Here is a 20,300-nt window from a genome sequence, read left to right as displayed (position 1 = left end):
GACGCACGTACTTTCGAATTCCGCACGAACGGCGCAGAGGGAGGCCGAACGGTCGCACTACGTTCGAATTCCGCTCGCACGGTGCAGTGGGAGGCCGAACGGACGCAAGTACGTTCGAATTCCGCTCAATCGGTGCAGATGGGGGCCGAACGTACGCAGGTAAGATCGAATTCTGCTTGATCGGTGCAGAGGGAAGCCAAACGGAAGCACGTACGTTCGAATTCACCTCGAACGGTGCAGAGGGAGGCAGAACTGACGCACATATGTTCGAATTTCGCTTGAACGATGCAGAGGGAGGCCGAACAGACGCACGTACGTCCAAATTCCGCTCGAACGGTGTAGAAGGAGGACAAACGGACGCACGGAGGTTCGAATTCCGCTCGAACGGTGCAGAGGAAACCGAACGGACGAACGTACGTTCGAATTCCGCTCCATGGGTGCATACGGACGCCGAATGCACGCACGTACTTTCGAATTCCGCTCGAACGTCGCAGAGGGAGGCCGAACGGGCGCACGTACGTTCGAATTCCTCTGGAACTGTGAAGGGGAGGTCGAACGGACGCACGTACTGTCGAATTCCACTCGAACGGCGCAGAGGGAGGCCGATCGGACGAACGTACGTTAGAATTCCGCTCGAACGGCGCCAAGGGAGGCCAGACTGACGCAGGTATGTTCGAATTCCTCTCGAACGGTGCACAGGGATGTCGAACAGACGCACGTAAGTTCGAATTCCTCTCGAACGGCGGAGAGGGAGTCTGAACGGACGCAGATACTTTCGATTTCCGCTCGTACATTGCAGAGGGAGGCCGAACAGACGCACGTACGTACGAATTCCGTTCGAACGGTGCAGAGGGAGGCCGAACGGACGCACGTACGTTCGAAATCCGGTCAAACGATGCAGAAAAAGGCCGAACAGACGCACGTACGTTCGAATTCCGCTCGATCGGATCAGAGGGCTGCCGAACGCACGCACGTACGTTTGAATTCCGCTCGAACGGTCCAGAGGGAGGCCGAACGGACGCACGTACGTTCGAATTCCGCTCGAACGTAGCAGAGGGAGGCCGAACGCACGCACGTACGTTTGAATTCCGCTCGAACGGTCCAGAGTGAGGCCGAACGGACGCACGTACGTTCGAATTCCGCTCAAACGATGCAGAAGGAGGCCCAACAGACGCACGTACATTCGAATTCCGCTCGTACAGCGCAGAGGAAGGCCGAACGGACGCACGTACGTTTGAATTTCGCTCGAACGGTACAGAGGGACGCCGAACGGACGCAGGTAAGATCGAATTCCACTCGATCGGTGCAGAGGGACGCCAAACGGAGGCACGTACGTTCGAATTCACCTCGAGCGGTGCAGAGAGAGGCCGAACAAACGCACGTACGTTCGAATTCCGCTCGATCGGTGTAGAGGGAGGCGAAACGGACGCACGGAGGTTCGAATTCCGCTCGAACGGTGCAGTGGAAACCGAACGGACGAATTTCGCTTGAACGATGCAGAGGGAGGCCGAACAAACGCACGTACGTTCGAATTCCCCTCGATCGGTGTAGAGGGAGGACATCAGACGCACGTACGTTTGAATTCGTCCCGAACGGTGCAGAGGGAGGCCAAACTAACGCACGTACGTTCGAATTCAGGTCAAAAGGTGCATAGGGAGGACGAACGGGCGCACGTACGTTTGAATTCCACTCGTACAGCGCAGAGGGAGACCGAATGGCTGCAAGTAAGTACGAATTCTGCTCGAACGGTGCAGACAGAGGCCGGACGGACGCACGGACGTTAGAATTCCGCTCGAACGGTGCAGAGGTAGGCCGAACGGACGCAAGTCCGTTCGAATTCCGCTCGTACAGCGTAGAGGGATTCCGAAAGGAGGCACTTACGTTCGAATTTCGCTCGAATTCTGCGGAGGGAGACCGAACGGACGCACTTTCTTTCGAATTCTACTCGAAGGCTGCAGAGGGAGGCCGAACGTACGCACGTACGTTCGACTTCCTCACGAACGGTGCAGAGGCAGTCCGAACGGACGCACGTACTTTCGATTTCCGCTCGTACGTTGCAGAGGGAGGCCGAACAGACGCACGTACGTCAGAATTCCGTTCGAACGGTGCAGAGGGAGGCCGAACGGACGCACGTACGTTCGAATTCTGCTCAAACGATGCAAAAGAAGGCCGAACGGGCGCAAGTACGTTCGAATTCCGCTCGAACGTAGCAGAGGGAGGCCGAACGGACGCACGTACGTTCGAATTCCGCTCGAACGATGCCACGGGAGGCCAAACTGACGCACGTATGTTCGAATTCCGCTCGTACTGCGCCAAGGGAGGCCGAACGGACGCAAGTACGGTCGAATTGCGCCCGAACGGTGCCAACGGAGGCCAAACTGACGCACGTAGCTTCGAATTCAGCTCGAAATGTGCAGAGGGAGGCCGATCGGTCGCACGTACGTTCGAATTCTACTCGAAGAGCGCAGAGGGAGGCCGAACGGACGCACGTACGTTCGAATTCCGCTCGATCGGTGCAGAGGGAAGCTGGACGGATGCACGGAGTTTCGAATTCCGCTAAAACGGTGCAGAGGAAACCGAACGGACGAACGTACGTTCGAATTCCGCTCGAACGGCGCAGAAGGAGGCCGAAGGGAAGCACGTACGTTCGAATTCCGCTCGATGGGTGCAAAGGAACGCCGAATGCACGAAAGTACTTTCGAATTCCGCTCGAACGGTGCAGAGGGAGGCCGAACGGACGCACGTACGGTCGAAATCCACTCCAACGGCGCAGAGACAGGCCGAACGGCCGCACGTGCGTTCGAATTCCGCTCGATCGGTGTAGAGGGAGGACGAACGGACGCACGTACGTTCGAATTCACCTCGAACGGTGCAGAGGGAGGCAGAACGGACGCATGTACGTTCGATTTCCGCTCGAACGGTGCAGAGGGAGGCCGAACGGACACACGTACGTTTGAATTCCGCTAGAACGGCGCAGAGGGAGGCCGAACCGAGGGACGCACGTACGTTTGAATTCCGCTCAAACGGTGCAGAGGGAGGCCGAACGGACGCAAGTATGTTCGAAATCCACTCGAACGGCTCATAGAGAGGCCGAACGCCCGCACGTGCGTTCGAATTCCGCTCGATCGGTGCAGAGGGGGGGCCGAACTGACGCACGTACGTTGGAATTCCGCTCGAACGGCGCAGAGGGAGGCGGAACGGACGCACGTACATTCGAATTCCGCTGGATCGGTGCAGAGGGAGACCGAACAGACGCACGTACGTTAGAATTACACTCGAACGGTGCAGAAAGAGGCCGAAAGGACGCACGTACGTTCGAATTCCGCACGAACGGCGCAGAGGGAGGCCGAACGGACGCACGTACGTTCGAATTCCGCTCGAACGGTGCAGTGAGAGGCCGAACGGACGCAAGTACGTTCGAATTCCGCTCAATCGGTGCAGAGGGGGTCGAACATACGCAGGTAAGATCTAATTCTGCTTCATCGGTGCAGAAGGAAGCCAAACGGAAGCACGTACGTTCGAATTCACCTCGAACGGTGCAGAGGGAGGCAGAACGGACGCACATACGTTCGAATTTCCCTTGAACGATGCAGAGGGAGGTCGAACAGACGCACGTACGTCCGAATTCCGGTCGATCGGTGTAGAGGGAGGACAAACGGACGCACGGAGGTTCGAATTCCGCTCGAACGGTGCAGAGGAAACCGAACGGACGAACGTACGTTCGAATTCCGCTCCATGGGTGCATACGGACGCCGAATGCACGCACGTACTTTCGGATTCCGCTCGAACGTCGCAGAGGGAGGCCGAACGGACGCACGTACGTTTGAATTCCGCTCGAACGGTGCAGAGAGAGGCCGAACAAACACACGTACGTTCGAATTCCTCTGGAACTGTGAAGGGGGGGGGGGTCGAACGGACGCACGTACGGTCGAATTACGCTCGAACGGCGCAGAAGGATGCCGATCGGACGCACGTACGTTAGAATTCCGCTCGAACGGCGCCAAGGGAGGCCAAACTGACGAAGGTATGTTCGAATTCCTCTCGAACGGTGCACAGGGAGGTCTAACAGACCAGAAGCACGTAAGTTCGAATTCCTCTCGAACGGCGCAGAGGGAGTCTGAACGGACGCAGGTACTTTCGATTTCCGCTCGTACATTGCAGAGGGAGGCCGACCAGACGCACGTACGTACGAATTCCGTTCGAACGGTGCAGAGGGAGGCCGAACGCACGCACGTACGTTCGAATTCCGCTCAAACGATGCCGAAAAAGGCCGAACAGACGCACGTACGTTCGAATTCCGCTCGATCGGATCAGAGGGCTGCCGAACGAGCGCAAGTACGTTCGAATTCGGCTCGAACGTAGCAGAGGGAGGCCGAACGCACGCACGTACTTTTGAATTCCGCTCGAACGGTCCAGAGGGAGGCCGAACGGACGCATGTACGTTCGAATTCCGCTCCAACGTAGCAGAGGGAGGCCGAACGCACGCACGTACGTCTGAATTCCGCTCGAACAGTCCAGAGTGAGGCCGAACGGACGCACGTACGTTCGAATTCCGCTCAAACGATACAAAAGGAGGCCCAACAGACGCACGTACATTCGAATTCCACTCGTACAGCGCAGAGGAATGCCGAACGAACGCACGTACGTTCGAATTTCGCTCGAACGGTGCAGAGTGACGCCGAACGGACGCAGGTAAGATCGAATTTCACTCGATCGGTGCAGAGGGAAGCCAAACGGAGGCACGTACGTTCGAATTCTGCTCAAACGATGCAAAAGAAGGCCGAACGGGCGCAAGTACGTTCGAATTCCGCTCGAACGTAGCAGAGGGAGGCCGAACGGACGCACGTACGTTCGAATTCCGCTCGAACGATGCCACGGGAGGCCAAACTGACGCACGTATGTTCGAATTCCGCTCGTACTGCGCCAAGGGAGGCCGAACGGACGCAAGTACGGTCGAATTGCGCCCGAACGGTGCCAACGGAGGCCAAACTGACGCACGTAGCTTCGAATTCAGCTCGAAATGTGCAGAGGGAGGCCGATCGGTCGCACGTACGTTCGAATTCTACTCGAAGAGCGCAGAGGGAGGCCGAACGGACGCACGTACGTTCGAATTCCGCTCGATCGGTGCAGAGGGAAGCTGGACGGATGCACGGAGTTTCGAATTCCGCTAAAACGGTGCAGAGGAAACCGAACGGACGAACGTACGTTCGAATTCCGCTCGAACGGCGCAGAAGGAGGCCGAAGGGAAGCACGTACGTTCGAATTCCGCTCGATGGGTGCAAAGGAACGCCGAATGCACGAAAGTACTTTCGAATTCCGCTCGAACGGTGCAGAGGGAGGCCGAACGGACGCACGTACGGTCGAAATCCACTCCAACGGCGCAGAGACAGGCCGAACGGCCGCACGTGCGTTCGAATTCCGCTCGATCGGTGTAGAGGGAGGACGAACGGACGCACGTACGTTCGAATTCACCTCGAACGGTGCAGAGGGAGGCAGAACGGACGCATGTACGTTCGATTTCCGCTCGAACGGTGCAGAGGGAGGCCGAACGGACACACGTACGTTTGAATTCCGCTAGAACGGCGCAGAGGGAGGCCGAACCGAGGGACGCACGTACGTTTGAATTCCGCTCAAACGGTGCAGAGGGAGGCCGAACGGACGCAAGTATGTTCGAAATCCACTCGAACGGCTCATAGAGAGGCCGAACGCCCGCACGTGCGTTCGAATTCCGCTCGATCGGTGCAGAGGGGGGGCCGAACTGACGCACGTACGTTGGAATTCCGCTCGAACGGCGCAGAGGGAGGCGGAACGGACGCACGTACATTCGAATTCCGCTGGATCGGTGCAGAGGGAGACCGAACAGACGCACGTACGTTAGAATTACACTCGAACGGTGCAGAAAGAGGCCGAAAGGACGCACGTACGTTCGAATTCCGCACGAACGGCGCAGAGGGAGGCCGAACGGACGCACGTACGTTCGAATTCCGCTCGAACGGTGCAGTGAGAGGCCGAACGGACGCAAGTACGTTCGAATTCCGCAGAATGTACTTTCGAATTCCAAGGGAGGCCAAACTGACGAAGGTATGTTCGAATTCCTCTCGAACGGTGCACAGGGAGGTCTAACAGACCAGAAGCACGTAAGTTCGAATTCCTCTCGAACGGCGCAGAGGGAGTCTGAACGGACGCAGGTACTTTCGATTTCCGCTCGTACATTGCAGAGGGAGGCCGACCAGACGCACGTACGTACGAATTCCGTTCGAACGGTGCAGAGGGAGGCCGAACGCACGCACGTACGTTCGAATTCCGCTCAAACGATGCCGAAAAAGGCCGAACAGACGCACGTACGTTCGAATTCCGCTCGATCGGATCAGAGGGCTGCCGAACGAGCGCAAGTACGTTCGAATTCGGCTCGAACGTAGCAGAGGGAGGCCGAACGCACGCACGTACTTTTGAATTCCGCTCGAACGGTCCAGAGGGAGGCCGAACGGACGCATGTACGTTCGAATTCCGCTCCAACGTAGCAGAGGGAGGCCGAACGCACGCACGTACGTCTGAATTCCGCTCGAACAGTCCAGAGTGAGGCCGAACGGACGCACGTACGTTCGAATTCCGCTCAAACGATACAAAAGGAGGCCCAACAGACGCACGTACATTCGAATTCCACTCGTACAGCGCAGAGGAATGCCGAACGAACGCACGTACGTTCGAATTTCGCTCGAACGGTGCAGAGTGACGCCGAACGGACGCAGGTAAGATCGAATTTCACTCGATCGGTGCAGAGGGAAGCCAAACGGAGGCACGTACGTTCGAATTCCGCTCGAACGGTGCCAAGGGAGGCCAAACTGACGCCTGTATGTTCGAATTCCGCTCGTACAGTGCCAAGGGGCGCCGAACGGACGCAAGTACGGTCGAATTCCGATCGAACGGTGCCAAAGGAGGCAAAACTGACGCACGTACGTTCGAATTCCGCTCGAAACGTGCTGAGGGAGGCCTACCGGACGCACGTACGGACGAATTCCGCTCGAACGGCGCAGAGGGAGGCTGATCGGTCGCATGTATGTTCGAATTCCGCTCAAACGTTGCAGAGGGAGGCCCAACGGATGCAGGTAATTTCGAATTCCGCTCGAACGTTGCAGATGGAGGCGGAACGGACGCACGTACATTCGATTTTCGCTCGTACAGCAAAGAAGGCGGCCAAACAGACGCACGTACGTTCGAATTCTTCTCGAACGGTGCAGAGGGAGGCCCAACGGACGCACGTACGTTCGAATTCCGCTCGAACTGTGTAGAGGGAGGCCGAACGGACGCACGTACGTTCGAATTCCACTCGAACACCGCAGAGGGAGGCCGAACGGACGCACGTACGTTCCACTTCCGCTCGAACGGTGCAGAGGGAGGCCGAATGGCTGCAAGAACGTTCTAATTCCGCTCGAACGGTGCAGAAGGAGGCCGAACGGATGCACATACGTTCGAATTCCTCTCGAACTGTGCAATGGGAGGTCGACAGGACGCACGTACGGTCGAATTCCGCTCGAACGGCGCAGAGGGAGGCCGATCGGGCGCATGTATGTTCGAATTCCGCTCAAACGGTGCAGAGGGAGGCCGAACGGATGCACGTAAGATCGAATTCCACTCGATCGGTGCAGAGGGAAGCCAAACGGAGGCACGTACATTCGAATTCACCTCGAGCGGTGTAGAGGGAGGCAGAACGGACGCACGTACGTTCGAATTTCGCATTGAACGATGCAGAGGGAGGCCGAACAAACGCACGTACGTTCGAATTCCGCTCGATCGGTGCAGAGGGAGGCCAAACGGACGCACGGAGGTTCGAATTCGGCTCGAACGGTTCAGAAGAAACCGAACGGACGAATTTCGCTTGAACGATGCAGAGGGAGGCCGAACAAACGCACGTTCGCTCGAATTCCTCCCGAACGGTGCAGAGGGAGGCCAAACTGACGCTCGCACTTTCAAATTCAGGTCAAAAGGTGCATAGGGAGGACGAACAGGCGCACGTACGTTCGAATTCCACTCGTACAGCGCAGAGGGAGGCCGAATGGCTGCAAGAACTTTCTATTTCCGCTCGAACGGTGCAGAGGGAGGCCGAACGGATGCACATACGTTCGAATTCCTCTCGAACGATGCAGAGGGAGGCCGAACGGACGCAAGTAAGTACGAATTCCGCTCGAACGGTGCAGACGGATGCCGGTCGGACGCACGTACGTTAGAATTCCGCCCGAAAGTTGTAGAGGGAGGCCGAATTTGAATGTACGTGCGTCTGTTGGGCCTCCTTCTGCATCGTTTGAGAGAAATTCGAACGTACGTGCGTCCGTTCGGCCTTACTCTGCACCGTTCGCGCGGTATTCGAACGTACCTTCGTCTGGTGGGCCTCCCTCTGCGCCGTTAGAGCGGAATTCGAACGTAGGTGCGTCCGTTCGGCGTCCATCTGCATCGTTCGAGCGAAATTCGAACGTACGTGTGTCCGTTCGGCCTCCCTCTGCGCTGTTCGTGCGGAATTCGAACGTACGTGCGTTTGTTCGGCCTCCCTCTGCACCGATCCAGCGGAATTCGAATGTACATGCGTCCGTTCGGCCTCCCTCTGCGACGTTCGATCGGAATTCGAACGCACGTGCGGCCGTTCGGCCTGTTTCTACGCCGTTCGAGTGGAATTCAAACGTTCTTGCGTCCTTTCGGCCTCTCTCTGCACTGTTCGAGCGTAATTCGAACGTACGTGCGTCCGTCCGCTCGGCTTCCCTCTGCGCCGTTCGATCGGAATTCAAACGTACGTGCGTTCGTTCGGCCTCCCTCTGCACCGTTCGAGCGGAATTCGAAAGTACGTGCGTCCGTTCTGCCTCCCTCTGCACCCATCGAGCGGAATTCGAACGTATGTGCTTCCGCTCGGCCTCCCTCTGCGACGTTCGAGCTGATTTCGAACCTACGGTCGTCCGTTCGGTTTCCTCTGAACCGTTTGAGCGGAATTCGAACGCACGTGCGTCCGTTCGGCCTCCCTCTGCACCGTTCGAACGGAATTCGAACGTACGTGCGTCTGTTCGCCCTCCCCCTGCAATGTACGAGCGGAAATCGAAAGTACCTGCGTCCGTTCGGTCTCCCTCTGCACCGTTCGAGAGGAATTCGAACTTACGTGCGTCTGTTCGACCACCCTGTGCACCGTTCGAGAGGAATTCGAACATGGGTGCGTCAGTTTGGCCTTCCTTGGCGCCGTTCGAGCGGAATTCAAACGTACGTGCGTCCGATCGGCCTCCCTCTGAGCCGTTCGAGCGGAATTCGACCGTACGTGCGTCCATTTGGCTTCCCTCTGCACCGATCGAGCAGAATTCGATCTTACCTGCGTACGTTCGGCCCCCCCCCCCTCTGTACCGATTGAGCGGAATTCGAATGTACTTGTGTCCGTTCGGCCTCCCACTGCACCGTTCGAGCAGAATTCGAACGTACGTTCGTCCGTTCGGTTTCCTCTGCACCGTTCGAGCGGAATTCGAAAGTACTTGCGTGCATTCGGCGTTCCTTTGCACCCATCGAGCGGAATTCGAACCTCCGTGCGTCCGTTCGGCCTTCCTCTGCGCTGTACCAGTGAAATTCGTTCGTACGTTCGTTCGTTCGGTTTCCACTGCACCGTTCGAGCGGAATTCGAACGTACCTGCGTCCGTTCGGTCTCCCTCTGCACCGATCGAGCGGAATTTGAATGTACGTGCGTCTGTTGGGCCTCCTTCTGCATCGTTTGAGCGGAATTCGAACGTATGTGCGTCCGTTCGGCCTCACTCTGCGCCGTTCGCGCAGAATTCGAACGTACCTTCGTCTGTTGGGCCTCCCTCTGCACCGTTTGAGCGGAATTCGAACGTACGTGTGTCAGTTCGTCCCCCCTCTGCACCGATGGAGCGGAATTCGAACGTACATCCGTCCGTTCGGCCTCCCTCTGCATCATTCGAGCGAAATTCGAACGTACTTGCGTCCGTTCGGCCTCCCACTGCACCGTTCGAGCGGAATTCGAACGTACTTGCTCCGTTCGGCCTCCCTCTGCACCGTTCGAGCGGAATTCGAAAGTACTTGCGTGCATTCGGCGTTCATTTGCACCCATCGAGCGGAATTCGAACCTCCGTGCGTCCGTTTGGCCTCCCTCTGCACCGTTCGAGCGAAATTCGAACGTACGTGCGTCCGTTCGGCCTTCCTCTGCGCTGTACCAGTGAAATACAATCGTACGTTCGTCCGTTCGGTTTCCACTGCACCGTTCGAGCGGAATTCGAACGTACCTCGGAACTCGAACGGTGCAGAGGGAGGCCGAACGGACACACGTACGTTTGAATTCCGCTAGAACGGCGCAGAGGGAGGCCGAACCGTGGGACGCACGTGCGTTCGAATTCCGCTCGATCGTTGCAGAGGGAGGCCGAACTGACGCACGTACGTTGGAATTCCGCTCGAACGGCGCAGAGGTAGGCGGAACGGACGCACGTACATTCGAATTCCGCTGGATCGGTGCAGAGGGAGACCGAACAGACGCAGGTACGTTCGAATTACACTCGAACGGTGCAGAAAGAGGCCGAAAGGACGCACGTACTTTCGAATTCCGCACGAACGGCGCAGAGGGAGGCCGAACGGTCGCACTACGTTCGAATTCCGCTCGCACGGTGCAGTGGGAGGCCGAACGGACGCAAGTACGTTCGAATTCCGCTCAATCGGTGCAGATGGGGGCAGAACGTACGCAGGTAAGATCGAATTCTGCTTGATCGGTGCAGAGGGAGGCAGAACTGACGCACATACGTTCGAATTTCGCTTGAACGATGCAGAGGGAGGCCGAACAGACGCACGTACGTCCGAATTCCGCTCGATCGGTGTAGAGGGAGGACAAACGGACGCACGGAGGTTCGAATTCCGCTCGAACGGTGCAGAGGAAACCGAACGGACGAACGTACGTTCGAATTCCGCTCCATGGGTGCATACGGACGCCGAATGCACGCACGTACTTTCGAATTCCGCTCGAACGTCGCAGAGGGAGGCCGAACGGACGCACGTACGTTTGAATTCCGCTCGAACGGTGCAGAGAGAGGCCGAACAAACACACGTACGTTCGAATTCCTCTGGAACTGTGAAGGGGAGGTCGAACGGACGCACGTACTGTCGAATTCCGCTCGAACGGCGCAGAGGGAGGCCGATCGGACGAACGTACGTTAGAATTCCGCTCGAACGGCGCCAAGGGAGGCCAGACTGACGCAGGTATGTTCGAATTCCTCTCGAACGGTGCACAGGGATGTCGAACAGACGCACGTAAGTTCGAATTCCTCTCGAACGGCGGAGAGGGAGTCTGAACGGACGCAGATACTTTCGATTTCCGCTCGTACATTGCAGAGGGAGGCCGAACAGACGCACGTACGTACGAATTCCGTTCGAACGGTGCAGAGGGAGGCCGAACGGACGCACGTACGTTCGAAATCCGCTCAAACGATGCAGAAAAAGGCCGAACAGACGCACGTACGTTCGAATTCCGCTCGATCGGATTAGAGGGCTGCCGAACGCACGCACGTACGTTTGAATTCCGCTCGAACGGTCCAGAGGGAGGCCGAACGGACGCACGTACGTTCGAATTCCGCTCGAACGTAGCAGAGGGAGGCCGAACGCACGCACGGACGTTTGAATTCCGCTCGAACGGTCCAGAGTGAGGCCGAACGGACGCACGTACGTTCGAATTCCGCTCGAACGGTACAGAGGGACGCCGAACGGACGCAGGTAAGATCGAATTCCACTCGATCGGTGCAGAGGGAAGCCAAACGGAGGCACGTACGTTCGAATTCACCTCGATCGGTGCAGACGGAGGCCAAACGGACGCACGGAGGTTCGAATTCGGCTCGAACGGTGCAGAAGAAACCGAACGGACGAATTTCGCTTGAACGATGCAGAGGGAGGCCGGACAAACGCACGTACGCTTGAATTCGTCCCGAACGGTGCAGAGGGAGGCCAAACTGACGCACGCACGTTCGAATTCAGGTCAAAAGGTGCATAGGGAGGTCGAACAGGCGCACGTACGTTCGAATTCCACTCGTACAGCGCAGAGGGAGGCCGAATGGCTGCAAGAACGTTCTAATTCCGCTCGAACGGTGCAGAGGGAGGCCGAACGGATGCACATACGTTCGAATTCCTCTCGAACGATGCAGAGGGAGGCCGAACGGACGCAAGTAAGTACGAATTCCGCTCGAACGGTGCAGACGGATGCCGGTCGGACGCACGTACGTTAGAATTTCGCCCGAAAGTTGTAGAGGGAGGCCGAATTTGAATGTACGTGCGTCTGTTGGGCCTCCTTCCGCATCGTTTGAGCGAAATTCGAACGTACGTGCGTCCGTTCGGTCTCTGTCTGCACCTATCGAGCGCAATTCGAACGTAGGTGCGTCCGTTCGGTCTCTGTCTGCACCTATCGAGCGGAATTCGAACGTAGGTGCGTCCGTTCGGTCTCTGTCTGCACCTATCGAGCGGAATTCGAACGTAGGTGCGTCCGTTCGGCGTCCATCTGCATCGTTCGAGCGAAATTCGAACGTACGTGTGTCCGTTCGGCCTCCCTCTGCGCTGTTCGTGCGGAATTCGAACGTACGTGCGTTTGTTCGGCCTCCCTCTGCACCGATCCAGCGGAATTCGAATGTACATGCGTCCGTTCTGCCACCCTCTGCGCCGTTCGATCGGAATTCGAACGCACGTGCGGCCGTTCGGCCTGTTTCTGCGCCGTTCGAGTGGAATTCAAACGTTCTTGCGTCCTTTCGGCCTCTCTCTGCAATGTTCGAGCGTAATTCGAACGTACGTGCGTCCGTCCGTTCGGCTTCCCTCTGCGCCGTTCGATCGGAATTCAAACGTACGTGCGTGCATTCGGCCTCCCTCTGCACCCATCGAGCGGAATTCGAGCGTACGTGCGTCCTTTCGGCCTCCTCCTGCACCGTCCGAGTGTAATTTGAACGTACGTGCGTCTGTTCGGCCTCCCTCTGCACCGCTCGAGCGGAATTCGAAAGTACATTCTGCGTTCCTTTGCACCCATTGAGCGGAATTCGAACCTCCGTGCGTCCGTTCGGCCTTCCTCTGCGCTGTACCAGTGAAATTCGTTCGTACGTTCGTTCGTTCGGTTTCCACTGCACCGTTCGAGCGGAATTCGAACGTACCTGCGTCCGTTCGGCCTCACTCTGCGCCGTTCGCGCAGAATTCGAACGTACCTTCGTCTGTTGGGCCTCCCTATGCGCCGTTAGAGCGGAAGTCGAACGTAGGTGCGTCCGTTCGGCCTTCCTCTGCACCTATCGAGCGGAATTCGAACGCACGTGCGTGCGGCCGTTCGGTGTCCATCTGCACCGTTCGACCCGAATTCGAACGTACGTGTGTCCGTTCGGCCTCCATCTGCGCTGTTCGTGCGGAATTCGAACGTACGTGCGTCCGTTCGGCCTTCCTCTGCATCGTTCGAGTGTAATTCGAACGTACGTGCGTTTGTTCGGCCTCCCTCTGCACCGATCCAGCGGAATTCGAATGTACGTGCGTCCGCTCGGCCTCCCTCTTCGCCGTTCGATCGGAAATCGAACGTACGTGCGTCCGTTCGGCCTCCCTCTGCACCGATCGAGCGGAATTCGAACGTACGTTCGTCCGTTCGGTTTCCTCTGCACCGTTCGAGCGGAATTCGAACGTACGTGCGTCCGTTCTGCCTCCCTCTGCTCCCATCGAGCGGAATTCGAACGTACGTGCTTCCACTCGGCCTCCCTCTGCGACGTTCGAGCTGATTTCGAACCTACGGTAGTCCGTTCGGTTTCCTCTGCACCGTTCGAGCGGAATTCGAACGCCCGTGCGTCCGTTCGGCCTCCCTCTGCACCGATCGAGCGAAATTCGAACGTACGTGCGTCTGTTCGGCCTCCCTCTGCATCGTTCGAGCGAAATTCGAACGTACGTACGTTCGTTCTGCCTCCCTCTGCACCGATCGAGCAGAATTCGAACGTACGTTCGTCCGTTCGGCCTCCCTCTGCCCCGTTCGAGCGGAATTCGAACCTACTGTCGTCCGTTCGGTTTCCTCTACACCGTTTGAGCGGAATTCGAACGCCGTTGCGTCCGTTCGGCCTCCCTCTGCACCGTTCGAGCGGAATTCGAACGTACGTTCGTCCGTTCCGTTTCCTCTGCACCGTTCGAGCGGAATTCGAACGTACGTGCGTCCGTTCTGCCTCCCTCTGCACCCATCGAGCGGAATTCGAACGTACGTGCTTCCACTCGGCCTCCCTCTGCGACGTTCGAGCTGATTTCGAACCTACGGTAGTCCGTTCGGTTTCCTCTGCACCGTTCGAGCGGAATTCGAACGCCCGTGCGTCCGTTCGGCCTCCCTCTGCACCGATCGAGCGGAATTCGAACGTACGTGCGTCTGTTCGGCCTCCCTCTGCATCGTTCGAGCGAAATTCGAACGTACGTGCGTTCGTTCTGCCTCCCTCTGCACCGATCGAGCGAAATTCGAACGTACGTGCGTCAGTTCGGCCCCACTCTGCACCGTTCGAGCGAAATTCGAACGTACGTGCGTCCGTTCGTCCTTCCTCTGCGCCTTTCGAGCTGAATTCGAACGTACGTGTTTCCTTTCGCCCTCCCTCATCGCCGTTCGAGTGGAATTCGGACGTACGTGCGTCCGTTCGGTTTCCACTGCACCGTTCGAGCGGAATACGAACGTACCTGCGTCCGTTCGGTCTCCCTCTGCACCGATCGAGCGGAATTTGAATGTACGTGCGTCTGTTGGGCCTCCTTCTGCATCGTTTGAGCGGAATTCGAACGTAGGTGCGTCCGTTCGGCCTGACTCTGCGCCGTTCGAGCGGAATTCGAACGTACGTGCGGCCGTTCGGCGTCCATCTGCACCGTTCGAGCGATATTCGAACGTACGTTCGTCGTTTCGGTTTCCTCTGCACCGTTCGAGCGGAATTCGAACGTACGTGCGTCCGTTCGGCCCCACTCTGCACCGTTCGAGCGAAATTCGAACGTACGTGCGTCCGTCCGTTCGTCCTTCCTCTGCGCTGTACGAGCGGAATTCGAACGTACGTGCGTCCGTTGGTCCTTCCTCTGCGCTGTACGAGCGGAATTCGAACGTACGTACGTCCGTTCGGACTCCCTCTGCGCCTTTCGAGCTGAATTCGAGCGTACGTGTTTCCTTTCGCCCTCCCTCATCGCCGTTCGAGTGGAATTCGAACGTACGTGCGTCCGTTCGGCCTCCCTCTACACCGTTCGAGCGGAATTCGAACGTATGTGCGTCCGTTGGACCTCCCTCAGCACCGTTCGAATTCCGCTCGAACGGCGCAGAGGGAGGCGGAACGGACGCACTACGTTCGAATTCCGCTCGAACGGTGCAGTGGGAGGCCGAACGGACGCAAGTACGTTCGAATTCCGCTTAATCGGTGTAGATGGGGGACGAACGTACGCAGATAAGATCGAATTCTGCTTGATCGGTGCAGAGGGAAGCCAAACGGAAGCACTTACGTTCGAATTCACCTCGAACGGTGCAGAGGGAGGCAGAACGGACACACATACGTTCGAATTTCGCTTGAACGATGCAGAGGGAGGCCGAACAGACGCACGTACGTCCGAATTCCGCTCCATCGGTGTAGAGGGAGGACAAACGGACGCACGGAGGTTCGAATGCCGCTCGAACGGTGCAGAGGAAACCGAACGGACGAACGTACGTTCGAATTCCGCTCCATGGGTGCATACGGACGCCGAATGCACGCACGTACTTTCGAATTCCGCTCGAACGTCGCAGAGGGAGGGCGAACGGACGCACGTACGTTTGAATTCCGCTCCAACGGTGCAGAGAGAGGCCGAACAAACACACGTACGTTCGAATTCCTCTGGAACTGTGAAGGGGAGGCCAAACTGACGCAGGTATGTTCGAATTCCTCTCGAACGGTGCACAGGGATGTCGAACAGACGCACGTAAGTTCGAATTCCTCTCGAACGGCGCAGAGGGAGTCTGAACGGACCCAGGTACTTTCGATTTCCGCTCGTACATTGCAGAGGGAGGTCGAACAGACGCACGTACGTACGAATTCCGTTCGGACGGTGCAGAGGGAGGCCGAACGGATGCACATACGTTCGAATTCCTCTCGAACGATGCAGAGGGAGGCCGAACGGACGCAAGTAAGTACGAATTCCGCTCGAACGGTGCAGACAGAGGCCGGACGGACGCACGTACGTTAGAATTCCGGCCGAACGTTGTAGAGGGAGGCCGAACGGACGCACATACGTTCGAATTCCGCTCGAACGGTGCAGAGGTAGGCCGAACGGACGCAAGTCCGTTCGAATTCCGCTCGTACAGCGTAGAGGGATTCCGAATGTAGGCACTTACGTTCGAATTTCGCTCGAATTCTGCGGAGGGAGACCGAACGGACGAACTTTCTTTCGAATTCTACTCGAAAGCTGCAGAGGCAGGCCGACTTCCTCACGAACGGTGCAGAGGCAGTCCGAACGGACGCACGTACTTTCGATTTCCGCTCGTACGTTGCAGAGTGAGGCCGAACAGACGCACGTACGTCCGAATTCCGTTCGAACGGTGCAGAGGGAGGCCGAACGGAAGCACGTACGTTCGAATTCCTCTCGTACAACGCCAAGGGAGGCCGAACGGACGCAAGTACGGTCGAATTGCACCCGAACGGTGCCGACGGAGGCCAAGCTGACGCACGTAGCTTCGAATTCAGCTCGAAATGTGCAGAGGAAGGCCGATCGGTCGCACGTACGTTCGAATTCCACTCGAACAGCGCAGAGGGAGCCCGAACGGACGCACGTACGTTCGAATTCCGCTCGATCGGTGCAGAGGGAAGCTGGACGGACGCACGGAGTTTCGAATTCCGCTAAAACGGTGCAGATGAAACCGAACGGACGAACGTACGTTCGAATTCCGCTCGAACGGCTCAGAAGGAGGCCGAAGGGAAGCACGTACGTTCGAATTCCGCTCGATGGGTGCAAAGGAACGCCGAATGCACGAAAGTACTTTCGAATTCCGCTCGATCGGTGCAGAGGGAGGCCGAACGGACGCACGTACGGTCGAAATCCACTCCAACGGCGCAGAGACAGCCCGAACGGCCGCACGTGCGTTCCAATTCCGCTCGATCGGTGTAGAGGGAGGCCGAACGGACGCAGGTAAGATCGAATTATGCTCGATCGGTGCAGAGAGAAGCCAAACGGACGCACGTACGTTCGAATTCACCTCGAATGGTGCAGAGGGAGGCAGAACGGACGCATGTACGTTCGATTTCCGCTCGAACGGTGCAGAGGGAGGCCGAACGAACACACGTACGTTTGAATTCCGCTAGAACGGCGCAGAGGGAGGCCGAACGGACGCAAGTATGTTCGAAATCCACTCGAACGGCTCATAGAGAAGACGAACGCCCGCATGTGCGTTCGAATTCCGCTCGATCGGTGCAGAGGGAGGCCGAACTGACGCACGTACTTTGGAATTCCGCTCGAACGGCGCAGAGGGAGGCGGAACGGACGCACGTACATTCGAATTCCGCTGGATCGGTGCAGAGGGAGACCGAACAGACGCACGTACGTTCGAATTACACTCGAACGGTGCAGAAAGAGGCCGAAAGGACGCACGTACGTTCGAATTCCGCACGAACGGCGCAGAGGGAGGCCGAACGGACGCACGTACGTTCGAATTCCGCTCGAACGGTGCAGAGGAAACCGAACGGATGAACGTACGTTCGAATTCCGCTCCATGGGTGCATACGGACGCCGAATGCACGCACGTACTTTCGAATTCCGCTCGAACGTCGCAGAGGGAGGGCGAACGGACGCACGTACGTTTGAATTCCGCTCCAACGGTGCAGAGAGAGGCCGAACAAACACACGTACGTTCGAATTCCTCTGGAACTGTGAAGGGGAGGTCGAACAGACGCACGTACGGTCGAATTCCGCTCGAACGGCGCAGAGGGAGGCCGATCGGACGAACGTACGTTAGAATTCCGCTCGAACGGCTCCTAGGGAGGCCAAACTGACGCAGGTATGTTCGAATTCCTCTCGAACGGTGCACAGGGATGTCGAACAGACGCACGTAAGTTCGAATTCCTCTCCAACGGCGCAGAGGGAGTCTGAACGGACCCAGGTACTTTCGATTTCCGCTCGTACATTGCAGAGGGAGGTTGAACAGACGCACGTACGTACGAATTCCGTTCGGACGGTGCAGAGGGAGGCCGAACGGATGCACATACGTTCGAATTCCTCTCGAACGATGCAGAGGGAGGCCGAACGGGCGCAAGTAAGTACGAATTCCGCTCGAACGGTGCAGACAGAGGCCGGACGGACGCACGTACGTTAGAATTCCGGCCGAACGTTGTAGAGGGAGGGCGAACGGACGCACGTACGTTCGAATTCCGCTCGAAGGGTGCAGAGGTATGCCGAACGGACGCAAGTCCGTTCGAATTCCGCTCGTACAGCGTAGAGGGATTCCGAATGTAGGCACTTACGTTCGAATTTCGCTCGAATTCTACGTGCGTACGTTCGACTTCCTCACGAACGGTGCAGAGGCAGTCCGAACGGACGCACGTACTTTCGATTTCCGCTCGTACGTTGCAGAGGGTGGCCGAACAGACGCACGTACGTCCGAATTCCGTTCGAACGGTGCAGAGGGAGGCCGAACGGACGCACGTACGTTCGAATTCCGCTCGATCGGTGCAGAGGGAAGCTGGACGGACGCACGGAGTTTCGAATTCCGCTAAAACGGTGCAGAGGAAACCGAACGGACGAACGTACGTCCGAATTCCGCTCGAACGGCTCAGAAGGAGGCCGAAGGGAAGCACGTACGTTCGAATTCCGCTCGATGGGTGCAAAGGAACGCCGAATGCACGAAAGTACTTTCGAATTCCGCTCGATCGGTGCAGAGGGAGGCCGAACGGACGCACGTACGGTCGAAATCCACTCCAACGGCGCAGAGACAGCCCGAACGGCCGCACATGCGTTCGAATTCCGCTCGATCGGTGTAGAGGGAGGCCGAACGGACGCACGTACGTTCGAATTCCGCTCGAACGGCGTAGAGGGAGGCCGAACGGACGCACGTACGTTCGAATTCCGCTCGATCGGTGCAGTGGGAGACCGAACGGACGCAAGTACGTTCGAATTCCGCTCAATCGGTGCAGAGGGGGGCCGAAAGTACGCAGGTAAGATCGAATTATGCTCGATCGGTGCAGAGAGAAGCCAAACGGACGCACGTACGTTCGAATTCACCTCGAACGGTGCAGAGGGAGGCAGAACGGACGCATGTGCGTTCGATCTCCGCTCGAACGGTGCAGAGGGAGGCCGAACGAACACACGTACGTTTGAATTCCGCTAGAACGGCGCAGAGGGAGGCCGAACGGACGCAAGTATGTTCGAAATCCACTCGAACGGCTCATAGAGAAGACGAACGCCCGCACGTGCGTTCGAATTCCGCTCGATCGGTGCAGAGGGAGGCCGAACTGACGCACGTACGTTGGAATTCCGCTCGAACGGCGCAGAGGGAGGCGGAACGGACGCACGTACATTTGAATTCCGCTGGATCGGTGCAGAGGGAGACCGAACAGACGCACGTACGTTCGAATTACACTCGAACGGTGCAGAAAGAGGCCGAAAGGACGCACGTACGTTCGAATTCCGCACGAACGGCGCAGAGGGAGGCCGAACGGACGCACGTACGTTCGAATTCCGCTCGAACGGTGCAGTGAGAGGCCGAACGGACGCAAGTACGTTCGAATTCCGCTCAATCGGTGCAGAGGGGGTCGAACATACGCAGGTAAGATCGAATTCTGCTTGATCGGTGCAGAGGGAAGCCAAACGGAAGCACGTACGTTCGAATTCACCTCGAACGGTGCAGAGGAAACCGAACGGACGAACGTACGTTCGAATTCCGCTCCATGGGTGCATACGGACGCCGAATGCACGCACGTACTTTCGGATTCCGCTCGAACGTCGCAGAGGGAGGCCGAACGGACGCACGTACGTTTGAATTCCGCTCGAACGGTGCAGAGAGAGGCCGAACAAACACACGTACGTTCGAATTCCTCTGGAACTGTGAAGGGGGGGGGGGGTCGAACGGACGCACGTACGGTCGAATTACGCTCGAACGGCGCAGAAGGATGCCGATCGGACGCACGTACGTTAGAATTCCGCTCGAACGGCGCCAAGGGAGGCCAAACTGACGAAGGTATGTTCGAATTCCTCCCGAACGGTGCACAGGGAGGTATAACAGACCAGACGCACGTAAGTTCGAATTCCTCTCGAACGGCGCAGAGGGATTCTGAACGGACGCAGGTACTTTCGATTTCCGCTCGTACATTGCA

Source organism: Octopus bimaculoides, chromosome 27 (genome assembly GCF_046866305.1).
Source record: "Octopus bimaculoides isolate indiv1 chromosome 27, ASM4686630v1, whole genome shotgun sequence".
NCBI classification, from domain to species: Eukaryota; Metazoa; Mollusca; class Cephalopoda; order Octopoda; family Octopodidae; genus Octopus; species Octopus bimaculoides.
This window is presented reverse-complemented; position numbering follows the sequence as displayed.